Below are 12,227 nucleotides of genomic sequence, written 5' to 3'. Positions count from 1 at the left end.
AGTGTTGAGCTAAAGTGTTTGTGTCGTGTTGACAAGGTTGGGTATGCAGCTATGAGGCTGTTGCACAGCAACAAAGTGTATTATCTTTACATTATGAGACCACTGTAATTTTTGTACGTTATGCTCAAAATATGAAAATAAACTGTAGAGGAAGGTCTTCAGTAGAGCTTTGTTCTCAGCTTGCATTTTTTCAGTCATTTTGTGTCTTTCCCAAATGGTCTAAACTGTATTACATTTCCTGTCAAATTTAATTAAAAAAAAAAAAACAACAACTTCACACTAATTAGCTAATTAGGGGCCGTAAAATGTTCTTTCTGTCCCTCTCCATTTTTATTCTTGTTTATTTCTGAAGTGTGAATGGGGTGGAAAATCCATCCACTAAAAGGGAGATGGAGATAATTGAACTCTTTTCATACAGTCCCAGGTAGAAATCAAATCCAAGACCCAGGGTTAAAGGTGAGCTCTGTAACTACTATACCAAACTATTCTTGGTAATTATCAGCATGAGCATAATTATTAACATTTCAATTATACTCACAGTATTACATCTCTCCAAGGGGTTTAACTCCACTGATTTTCAACTTGTCTTGTTTTTTTGGTTGGAATCCAGTTGGAACAAAGTTGCTGGATAATATTTTTGACACAAAAGGGTAACATACTTTTCAGAATACGTGATCTATATGTTTTGTCCTCAATGACACTTGTGTGCTTCCAGATTTTGATTGCTTGGTAACACTACTTGGCATAGCGAGGTATCTATTTCAATAGATTTAAATAACTTATTACACAAGAAAGGAACAAAGCTCCAGGCTCTTCTTTCTTAAAATCCAAAGTTTGAAATTGCAACTTAGATGAATAATACTGCATCCTTTGATTTAAAACAATATCCAATCTTTGTCTGCTCTCTAATAACTTTTTAAATAACTGTATCCTATAATTTACTTAACCTAAGTATGAAGCACAATATTTTTAAATAGTTTATATACTTTTTAATGTATTTTATTAACCATTTTTGAGTATTCAAATCTAAAATGCTTAATAAGATAAGGATTTATAAGTGGGAACCACATGAAACATTTCTGTGCCTTTATTAATTTTGTATAATAATCTCTACTGCTTGTAGAGATTATTATTATAATGTAGAACATTATGGTTGAGTTCTACCTACTTGATGTTTGCTGTCCAAGTAAAGTTTCCACACTATTCTGCATTTGTAGGAGTGGTACTATCAGAAAATGCTCATGACAACAGCCTGTCTAGAAGAGGAATGGAAACTTCAGCTTCATGGCTGAGTATGATGTAAAAGTGACTCACCTAAACATATGTTAACTCTGCACAAGACAAATTAAATGAAAAAACATTAAACAGCATCAGTGGTAGTATTGTATATTCCTGCTCCTCAACACGAGTGTGAAAGCAAATGTGTTTAAGAAATGTAAAATCCTTAAATCTTCATAAAAAAATAACAAATTACCAACAGGGCCAGGCAAAAGAAGGCTGCAGTAAGCCTGGGAGAGTATTAAGAAAATGCATCATATATTTTTTTCCCATTCTTGTGCTCTTTCATGGGCATCTGCTTCTGGCTATGGGATGATGTATTAGATGAACCTTTGGACTGATGCTATATGGCCACTTAAAAGTTCTTCTGTAAGAACTGTCCTTTTAAGAGTTAAGGCTCTGTAAGAGAACTGTCTGTAAGGGATAGTTCTGATGTGATATTGCTAACGTGTTTGTTTAACAGAATCTTGCTGAAGTCTAGGGCAGTCACATAACACTGACAATGAAAAATACGGGCTGATTCTCCTTTCAAGTGAAAAAAAAAAAAGTATAATAATTTTTCCTTTGTAACAAGTGACAATAGTTAACCATGCTCTCTGTCCTTCTGCTTTGTCAGAGCTTGCCACCATTGCAACTGAGAAAGGTCGTGCTGCAAATCTCAGCTACTGCAGCTGACCACCAGCACTTTCTGTGTTCTCTACCACCTCTGCTATGAGAGCAGCAAATTCCTACAAAAAATGGAGGTTTGTGATTGCACATGCAATTATAGTGTATGTTTATACAACTTCTGTATGCTTTCAGGATATTAACTTGAACCTCATTAGCTGAGGTCACACTTTTCTGGCTCCACTACCAGTTTAACAAACTAGGTGAGCATTTATTTAAAAACATTAAGACATAATTTGTAACAATAATTGCAAAAATAAGTTAAATGGAAAGAAAGTAATGTTTGAGTAACAGTGAAGGATTAACGAGTCTAAAATAATGGGCTTAGAATATTTTATATAGACAAATAAACATTAACTTATGCAAAGCTGTTGAACTGCTGTGTTTGCCAGAAATACAGGTCAACTCACAGAGGTGTTCCTCATCATTGCAGCAGAAAATTGTGCTCTTTTGCAAAGTAATTATACCTTCGTTCATGTAAGTTTGAAAAAAAGATGTGCTAGCTCTAACTTCCCTAAAATAGCTTTACTAGAAAATATTGCAGCTAACCAAGAGATGATGTACCTCATGTTTATTGTCCCTCGTCATCACTAAGTCTATTGCCTATTGATGAACCACACTGCTGTGGGCAGGGAGTCAAGCTGTTGGCAGCGCTCTGCAGCCTCGGATAGGTATTAGGTGCTTCTGACAGTTCTCAACCTAATTACACAGGGAAAACAGTGTACAAAATCGTATTTAAAATAGTGGCAGTCAGAACTCCTACTGTGCTTATCTCTGATTAAATTATGGCACTTTACCACTACAGCAGCAGTGAATTCAGCCTGAACCTGGTGGTAATGGGAGACAGGGGCTGTAGACCTGTTTGGCTGTGACTTTGCCATGAAATTTGGCTCTATATAAATTGTACTAGATCATGTTTATGGCTGTAGCCCTCTTTTCCCAGGGCCCAATAAATGCACATGCACCTCTTGGAATTCACTGAGCCACTGTCCGTGCATGAATATAGTGTTACATGTCTCTGTGCCAGGGTGCTGTAGAGTTGCTGTATTCCAGATGGAGAAGCAGCACTGTCCCCAGAACTGACTAGTGAGATGGAGGGGTAGGAAGGGTCTGCTTTATTTTATTTTATTTTATTTTATTTTATTTTATTTTATTTTATTTTATTTTATTTTATTTTATTTTATTTTATTTTATTTTATTTTATTTTATTTTATTTTATTTTATTTTATTTTATTTTAATGTAATGTAATGTAATGTAATGTAATGTAATGTAATGTAATTTTATTTTAGACCCAGAGAAGGCCTCCAGCACATGGACAGCTACTTGAAACACAGGAGCCTGAGCATGCCCTCCTAATAGTACTGAGGTAGGATGGGAAGTGTTTGAGGGTTGGTTGTCCACAAGGCACCTCAAGGACTGTATTGAAAATTGTTAAGAAATTCAGTTGATAGTATAGATAGCTTAGTTGTTTGTATCACATTCTCATCTTTTTTTCCTAAATGCTTTGTTTTGGCTCAGATGGGGAGTTCTGACCGTGGGAACATGACTCCAGTGTCTGCAGTTACAGAGGGCAAATGGTTCTGTGGAGTTCTGTTTAGTCACAGCTCACTAGATATGGTCAAAGAATAAATCATATATTTTTACAAGAGCTGTAGTAAGAGACATGACTGAATAGCACAGGAGAACCTGGAGAAGAGCTGTTACATGGCCGTCAAATCGAGAGCAGGATTTTAAATTTAATGAAGTGTCAGAGGGAGGCACAGGAGGAACGATGTCTTAGCTGTTTGAATTTGGGCAGCACACAGAGGGGAGAGCTGAGAGGAAGATGTGCTAGAAGGGAAGATGCTGTATTAGTTTAGAGGAAAACAAAATCATGAAATGGGGCTGTAATGATAAGAGGAACAGTGGCCTCATTTTCTTTGTGCAGAGTGTGGAAATAGATGAAGTATGAATAAGGTCAGTCTTGAATGCGTTGCTTGAGTGAGAGTCTCATGAAAATGAGGAGTCTAATCCCAGGAACAAGCAGTGTAATTGAAGTACAGATGCTTTTACAGCATGCAGAATAGTGAATCTTTCAATCCTCCATAATCACACATCTGACCTTAAGTGATATATATGCATAGGTGAGCATTTGTGTACAAGTGCGCATGCACAGTAGGGATGTGCATTGTCACAACTACTTGTTACCAAGCAAAAATTGTCACCCGATCATTTCACACAATAGGAACCTCCGGTGTCAACAATAGCTCCTACAGATTTAATTTAGTCAACAGGTTCTGCCTGTCCTGATACTGGCATCTGATGAAAGCTCCCGTCACACCCCTGTTGTATTCGACCCTGGAACATTTAGTTTTGAAAGGACACTGTTTTCCACCACACCTTTGAAATTAAGATAGTACTGCTTATTTAACTCATCTTTCTGCAAATACATTTTTACTTTTCGAACAGTTCGTTTCCTGTTTTTTGTTTTGTTTTGTTTTTGTTTTCCCTCTAATTGTCAGAAATGTTAGAGGATGTTAGAGGACACAAAGCTACATCTTTCCAATCCAATGTATCTAGGCAAAATGATTTTCCAATGCAGCCCTGAGCACTTGGAACTCTGAAAAACCAAACTAGTTCCCCTATAAGACTCCAAGCTCTTTCCAACGGTCTGCCAAAAACAAAAAAACAAACAAAACTAAATTGAAAAAATAAAAATAGGGCTATAGACATATCAGACTTAAGAATGTGGAACTCCACTGCCCTGAGTCAAGCCGTGTTATTTTAAAGCATACGATGGTGTCACACTAGGACTCATAGCCTGAACATGTAAGGACATGTGCCTTCATCAGAAAGACTTCAGTTTCTTCAGAGGGTTTTACACTGATGGAGGATGTAGACAAGTACAGTAGTTTTCTCAGGGACAACTCTAAAAATCTGCCTGCTGGTGGCAGCTATCAAAAAGAAGTTCAATATTTGCTCTAATTCTTCAGTTCCTTAGTTCAAAACCAACCAACTCAAACCCACAACAACAACAAAAACAACCCAAAAACCACACTACTATTTATTTGCCTTTATCTGACATAATTTAGTGCATATTTTGACTTCATTTTTCCTGCACAAAAAAAAATAATAAAATATTGCAGTGGACATCTAAAGCATGTGCTGATGTTGGCTAGGCATAGAGGTATGTCTGTACCTGCTGCACTGGATGGTTTGATGATATGTCTGTGTGCAACATGGACTTTTATGACACTTAATGTACTTATGTGCTATATTTGATTATGAAGTAGTAATATATTAAGGGATGATAACAAGGGATATACCTGTAGAAAAAAAAAAAAGGATAAAAATGGTGTCCCTGGATGGCTGGAGAAACACAGAGAGATTTGGGGATTTGTTCTTAATTACAAAACAGTTAAAAGAGTTACTAAATGTGGCGTATAACTATTATACTGGATAAGAACATACAGCTAAATTGAATACATAATAGTTATCTTCATTTTTTTTTCTAGTTTCAACTAATTTTTCTGTACAAATAGGTATTTAAATAACATAGGCTATAAAATCAGCAGCAACCAGCCAGAGTGTATGTGTATAGAAACTCTCTAATATAAATTAGTGCCTTTTAAAAATCACTGTAAACTCTGTTTTCTGTAATTATAACAAACCCTAGAGTTTTACCCATGTAATAGTAATTTTTTAGTGTCTTCACCATTATTTTCATTTTGATTTATTTAACTACATCTAACTTGAGCAAACAATGTTAAGTGGGGAAACAGATGTGGTTAAATAGCCTATAATTACGCCTTTAGTCATCTGTTACCATCACAAGGCTCCTCCTGCTACTATGACCAGAAAAAGTGACCTAACTGATTTCACCAGCAGCCTTGCCAGTGCCTGATGCAGAATAGATGGCCCTATTAAGCAATCAGAAAAAAAAATAAATAAAAATCAACCATTACAGTGGAATAGTAATCAGCAGTGTTTATACTAGCCCCACAATGCACAATCAGAACCATGAATTCTACTAATTGGGTACCTTCTGCATCCAGAGGTGCCTGCAATAGGAAACAAAAGGGATTTGAAAATTAGTGTTTGTAGCAATTAGTTTCTGTCTGAAGGCTTAGCCCAGTTCATGGAAGCCATGATTCAAACAGGGATTATTATAGTAACTATGGTATTTAAATGTCCTCTGTCATTATTCAGCATCAAATTTAGCATAGCAAGACTAATTTGGATTTACTCTTTAAGACTAATTTGGATTTACTCTTTAAAATATGATTGTTGGGAATTTTTAAAGTCCTAAACTACAAACCATGTATTTTATGCTTTTTTATATTTCCCACATCGGTTGTTTCCTTCTAAAGATTATGAGCCTGTTTCAGACTAACTGTAGAGGTGATTAAATGTGTTTGCTATTGAATAGCTGAGATTTAACAAATAGCACATTGGAGAGTGTTTGACTATTATTTTTCACAGAGTGATCTGTACTATATTGGCATGTTGAGGGATTTCATGCTTCATGAAAATGTAAGGACTGGAAGTTTATTGTTTATAAACACAACTACAAATTCATGCCAGTGAGTAGTGGTATACAAATGTTTAAGAAGAGAAATTTAGGCATGCAATTTTCTGAGTAAACTGCTGGTGCATTTACGGATGGGCCTCGGTGAAAGCTCAGTGGATTATATTAAATTGGATACAAAAAGCCTTTTGCCCTTTTCTTTCCTTTGAATCTTTAGCATTTCTGACGTAATAATCTGATAGACAAATCTCTGTGCTTCAGTTCTTACCATTATAGACTCCCCGCTGTAGGTGCTTAAAGGACAAATTAACAGTAGTACAATTCAAGTAACCTCTTCACCTTTTCTATCAAAGCATCAGCTGCATGTTCTTGCTTTGCTAAAGCTCCCCATATGGTTACAGCAGGACTGTGACAATAGCTTACAAAAAAAGCTTAGAATTCATGAAAAAAAACTCAAGAAGAGATAGGAAAAGGGAGGCAAAAAGTCTTTAAGTCAGCCCTCAGTCTTAGCTCTGCTCTTTAAAGGTTACACTGAGTAACGGAAATGTATCATCTGCAATTTATTAATAAGTTGCTGTCCTCATTAGTTAACTGCTGTTTAATCCATATGTGATTAACTGTGTGACCTTAAAGAGATTGTTATTAATACAAAATATTACATTATGAAACCATTAAGTTATAGGAAAATATTGGTACTTCGAAGACAATCAGAATGATAAGTGTGATAGTTTTTAGAGATACTGTACCAACACTTCCTCTGACTGATTGCATTACATATTGATATTAGCAAGTATCAGTCTGTAGTGCAATCAGTCAGTGGAAAATGAGTGAAATGTGAACTAATGAGAGCTAATTGTCTCATATAATAGCAAGGACAGAGAATTCTATCAATTAAATTAGTCTGAGTTGAAACAACTATCAGTGTAATAATGTTGATAATATCAACCAAATTAGATGTAATGAAATAAATGGTATGCTAAAGATCAAGGATACCCATCGGCTCCGACCCCCACCTTGTGCTGACTAGTGAGAGCGCCTCATGACTTTGGGCTCAGGTCCTGCCTGAAGCACAGCCTGAAACATGTGGCTGTGCTCCCAGGGGACAGGTACAGAGGGATTTTGAATTAGTGTAATTTGGATTTGGCAAATAGAGAGTGAGGCAGTGAATATCACGTAGTACAGATATACCACTCTTGCTAGCTCCAGCATGCTTCTCAGTGACAGCAGAGATGTGGTAAGTGAGAAACGGTGGCTTGAGAAGTCCATGTAAATTTGCCCAGGTGTCTGTCGGGGCTTTTCTTTTTTCCTCTTCATTTATTTTCTTTATATATATATATATATATATATATATATATATATATATATATATATATATGTATATATGTATATATATTTTCCCTTTTTCCCTTTTTTCTTTCTTTTCTTTAGAAACTACTACAATTGAACATCTGTGTGGAATGACCAGATGCCATTTAAAAGACCTACTCACAATATGGGATGGCAGAAACACAGAAAAACATCTGGGCCATCAGTTTTACTAGGGATGTGTTGCATGCTAATCTGAAAATGCAGCTTGGGAAATCGCTACAGGAAGATGATGCCTCGGCAAAATTGCAAAATTTGACTGGCAGCTGCCATATTCATCTTGTAGAAAACCTGCAATTGTGTATGAATGTTTAGAACCTGACCATACAACTGAATGTGTCGACTTCTTCTATTTGTATCAGAGAAAGTGGACATAAGAGTTATCTCATTGATACCACTTCCAAATAAAATTAATTTCCTTGTAACACAGGATCAAAGGAAGCAAAAACTAGAAATATCAGCATCCTACAGAAAGCTTGAGTCTGAGAAGGGTGATACATCCACAGTGCTGAAACCACATCACCTAAAAACCACAATCGCCTACTAATTGCACAGTTTATATATTATTTAGAAAGCATTTGACATTTGACTTTCCACCTCACATGCTTAAGATGCAGAGATTCAACAAGCACATACACTGACATAAGTAGTAAAGATAAAATATTTCTATTTATTTATGGATAAAATATTTCTATGAAAAAGAAAAAATAGCTGACAATCTTACTTACAGTTGTACTTGGATAGAAAAAAAAATCAGGAAAGCAATTCTAGGAGCACTAGCAGTGGAATAACACAGGGGAGGCTAGACAACTTAAAGATAAGACAGATGATGGGTAGATGATGGGCAAGGCCACAAAGATACCATCTAAGAAAGCACCTGGAAACTTTGATATGACATCAGTATGAGTCATGCATGAATATGTAGATGTACTTACCGAAGTTATAGTGAGCAGTGATTGAATAAATTTGTTAGCTAATTCTCTTAATACATGAGAATAAATGAAATATTTAACGTGGAGTCTTAGATGTGATAACCAATGGTTATTTTCAGTGGACCTTCTAGCTCCTTATTGTTCCTTCTACTTTTCATTTAGCAAGGCTATTTTCTCACCCATTTTTGAGTTGCCATTAATTTCATCCCCTCATCTGTTAATGGACTTTCTTTCTCTTTAGTATTTACTTCCCTAGCCATAAAAGCCTTTTTAATCCTCCCGAGCCCCTTTTATTCATTCTGAGCTTGATTGTAATGCTACACTCTGCCCTGGATAAGTAGCTATGTTGCCCCAGGAGCGGGCTAGAGAATTAAGTAAGACTTGGAGCTCTGGTCTCTCCCTGTGTTCTACTTCAGAAGTCAAGGCTGGGCTGTGGCAGTGTGACTTCCAGTAAAACCAGTAACCCTAGCTGACAAACCAGAAGGAAAAGCATTTTGCAGATACTGTGACTTCTGTCCCTGCTGACCTGCTTGCAGGCAGTGGGTCCTGCACTCCATGACAAAGCTTTTGCTGCGCAAGAGAGCAACATGCAGCAGGTAATGTAATATTTTGCTCTCTCCATTAGTCTTAGCTTCAGCTTCTTAATTTTTCATAGGCTTGAGGTAGACAAGGAGATCTCAAAGCAGTGCTGGCCAGCAGGCTCAGAAGCACTGTCAAAATGTCATGGACAGCCAGTCTGGGTAGGGAAACAGCATCATGTCTTGGTGCAGAATCAGTGGAGCAACACCTGGGACAGTTCAGCCTTCCTTTTTTTTGGTTCCCTACATCAGCTTTCTCTATCTCACTCTGGATATTTTCAGCCTGGTTTTCTAAGGAAATAGCCCTTACACCGATTTACTGCATGTGTTTGTGTATACTTCTGTCCTCCTACCTCTTAGTTATGTCTTCTCTCCCTTTTTATCCTTCCCTCTCCTGCATAACTTTTAGCCTATTTTTCTAACCCAATCACATAGAAATAGAGATCCCAAAGGTGCTAGCTAAACAGGAGGTCAGGTAAGGAAAATTATTACTATGAATGTCATCTCTCAGGAAAATAATGCAACCTGTGCTTATCCCCCACTAGGAACTAGAGAGTACACAGCTCCGTGAAGTTTTACCTCTCATTGTGTTCTCTAAAGTCTAATCATGGAAAACTTCTGGCTGAAGCATTTCCAATGCTGGGTCACTTATATATGTGCCTTCTTTAATGATGAGTAAGCTCATGCTTGTGCTCCTTAAAACCTCAGATATTTGAGTAATAGTTCATCAAGCCAGTGTTTAGGTTTTGCATTAATCCCCATTTTGTTTTCACAGGAACACTCTGCAGCATATACATTAATTCAAACAACATTCTGCCTTTTTTTTTTTTTTTTTTGAGGTTTTCCTTGTCATCCTTAGTACGTTTGTCTCCATGAAATCAGAAACCCTTTAATTTCTTCCGTACTGTTTTGTTTTTGTATAGCTCCTGATTGCTCTTTCTTTATTTTTCTCTAAGAACTAACATGGTTTCTTGTTCTTGGTAGTAAAAGTTTGTAACTTGAGACCCTCCTTAATACACGTATTTGTTATCCAACAGAGATATGAGAGGTCAGAATTTCTCCATAATGGTTTTTACAGGCTTGAGACATAATTATCCTTCCTTGGGTATGTATGCTTTGTAGTCAGACCTGTTCTTCCCTCTAGGCTTGCTCTGTGTGTGTCATTGCACACTCTCTGTGGGGCAGGAGGGTTGCCATATGTGGCTAGCAGTCTGCCTTGTATAAAATCCAGACGGTATTGCCATAAAAACCTAAAGCACTGTCCACACAGCTGAATGAAACTTGGAGGGGAAATCAGCGGGAACAGTTAAACTGTAGAAGGAAAGAGAAGAAACTAGTCAAATATTATCTCCATGGTTATTACCAATCAAAAATGATGTTATGAAAATGCATCAGAATATTTGTGTAATATATGAAGACACGGGATAAAATTCCTGCCTTGTGTTTCATTGGTTATTTCTACATTTTTGTCTTCCACCTTCTGATGCTGACAGTCCTGAATCCTCCTGTGAAATAAACAGTGGTTATGACATCTGAACATGATGAATTTAATGACCTAAAAAATATGCTGTTTTCCACAAGTGTAACTGCTTTCAAGTAACCTTCACATTTGGCTGCTGCTATGTTTTATCATGTATATTGTGGCTCTTTTTTTTTTCTCCCTTTGCTTTTGTATTGCTTTAAAAAGACAACAGAACATGCTGTGAGTTAATGTTTCACTTGTAAAAGGTTATGGATTAAGCTCAGCTGGTTTCTCAGGCTGACACAGGGTTCATGATTAGAAGAATGAAAACAAACATGAATTGAAAATGTCACTAACCTTTATTGGGCCCTGAAAATCCCTGAGCCTGCATGACAGGAGGCTTTCCTGTTTTCAACAGGATAAAGAAGATTGAAACAAAACAGCACGGATCTTGGCTATTTACATCTTTTAATGAATGCTCTTCACGTTTGGGTCCCTTTGTCAATTTCCCAGTTTTCAAGGGTTTAGCTGTGAAAAGTGCGGATGGTATCACATACTCTTATAAACCATGGAGTAGACATCTGTCTAGGATGCTTTTTCCTCCAAATTATGCTTAGGGTAAAGGACCACGTTTTAAGCTTCACTTACGACTATGCATGTATAAGGTAGCCAATTATCCAGTCTGAGCACTCAGTAGCAGAAAGGCTGAATGAAACCATCTCTAAATAATACCACCAATTTAATTTTACTAAATTAAATTTGAAAAAGCATTGTCATAAATTCCATATGATAGTGCGGTTTGAACTTCAGAACTGTTTAATGAAAAAAAAAAAAAACACAACAAAGTTTGCACTTTGAAAAAAACAGTTCTTGCTCTGACTGCTGTGGAGAATGTCTTGCCAAGACAGGTAGAACTCAACAAAGACTCAAACAGGCCAAAGAGGAAACCAAAAATGCCCCTGACTTGGGAAGCTTTGCTCTGTTAAGAACACAGGTTTGGGCCCAGTATCTTAGTCTTCCTTATATTGAAGGAGTATATTGCATGGTATGACTGCACTTCCTCTGCGTTAACTGTTCCCATGCATTGGGGAAGAACTAGGTACAGCACTTGGCCTTACAGACTCACATATTCCCTGCTTTCCCATTACTTTACACTGCTCAACTGATTTTTCCTGGTCAAACTACTGAAAACACAAAAGAATTATCAAATGTTTTTAATCTAGGCTGTGAAGAAACAAAGCATGCGTTTTCCTTCATTTAAAAATTTTTAGCTGCATGTTTTAGTAACAGCTGTGCCACTGCTTCACTGATTTCATAGGTAACCTGAGAAAATACTTTATGGAGGAAGAACACCAGGGGATCCTTCAACCAAATGTATTTCCTTCTCCTGATCTATAAATGTCTGGTGGATATGGAATTTTTGCCTCACAAAATCACA

The 12,227-nt window shown here is 36.8% G+C and overlaps 1 long non-coding RNA gene across 1 annotated transcript in view; it reads left to right on the top strand.

The window, feature by feature from the left end:
* Nucleotides 1-10,864, top strand: part of LOC137857155 (uncharacterized) — a 59,644-nt gene extending 48,780 nt beyond the window's left edge. The window contains exons 2-4 of the long non-coding RNA XR_011096994.1: nt 1,895-2,021; nt 3,235-3,311; nt 7,881-10,864. This is a non-coding gene — a long non-coding RNA (uncharacterized lncRNA). The remainder of the gene's footprint in view (nt 1-1,894; nt 2,022-3,234; nt 3,312-7,880) is intronic.
* The last annotated feature ends 1,363 nt before the right edge of the window (nt 10,865-12,227 follow it).

The sequence above is a fragment of the Anas acuta genome, chromosome 5 (genome assembly GCF_963932015.1).
Source record: "Anas acuta chromosome 5, bAnaAcu1.1, whole genome shotgun sequence".
In the NCBI taxonomy this organism is placed as follows: Eukaryota; Metazoa; Chordata; class Aves; order Anseriformes; family Anatidae; genus Anas; species Anas acuta.
This window is presented reverse-complemented; position numbering and strand designations above follow the sequence as displayed.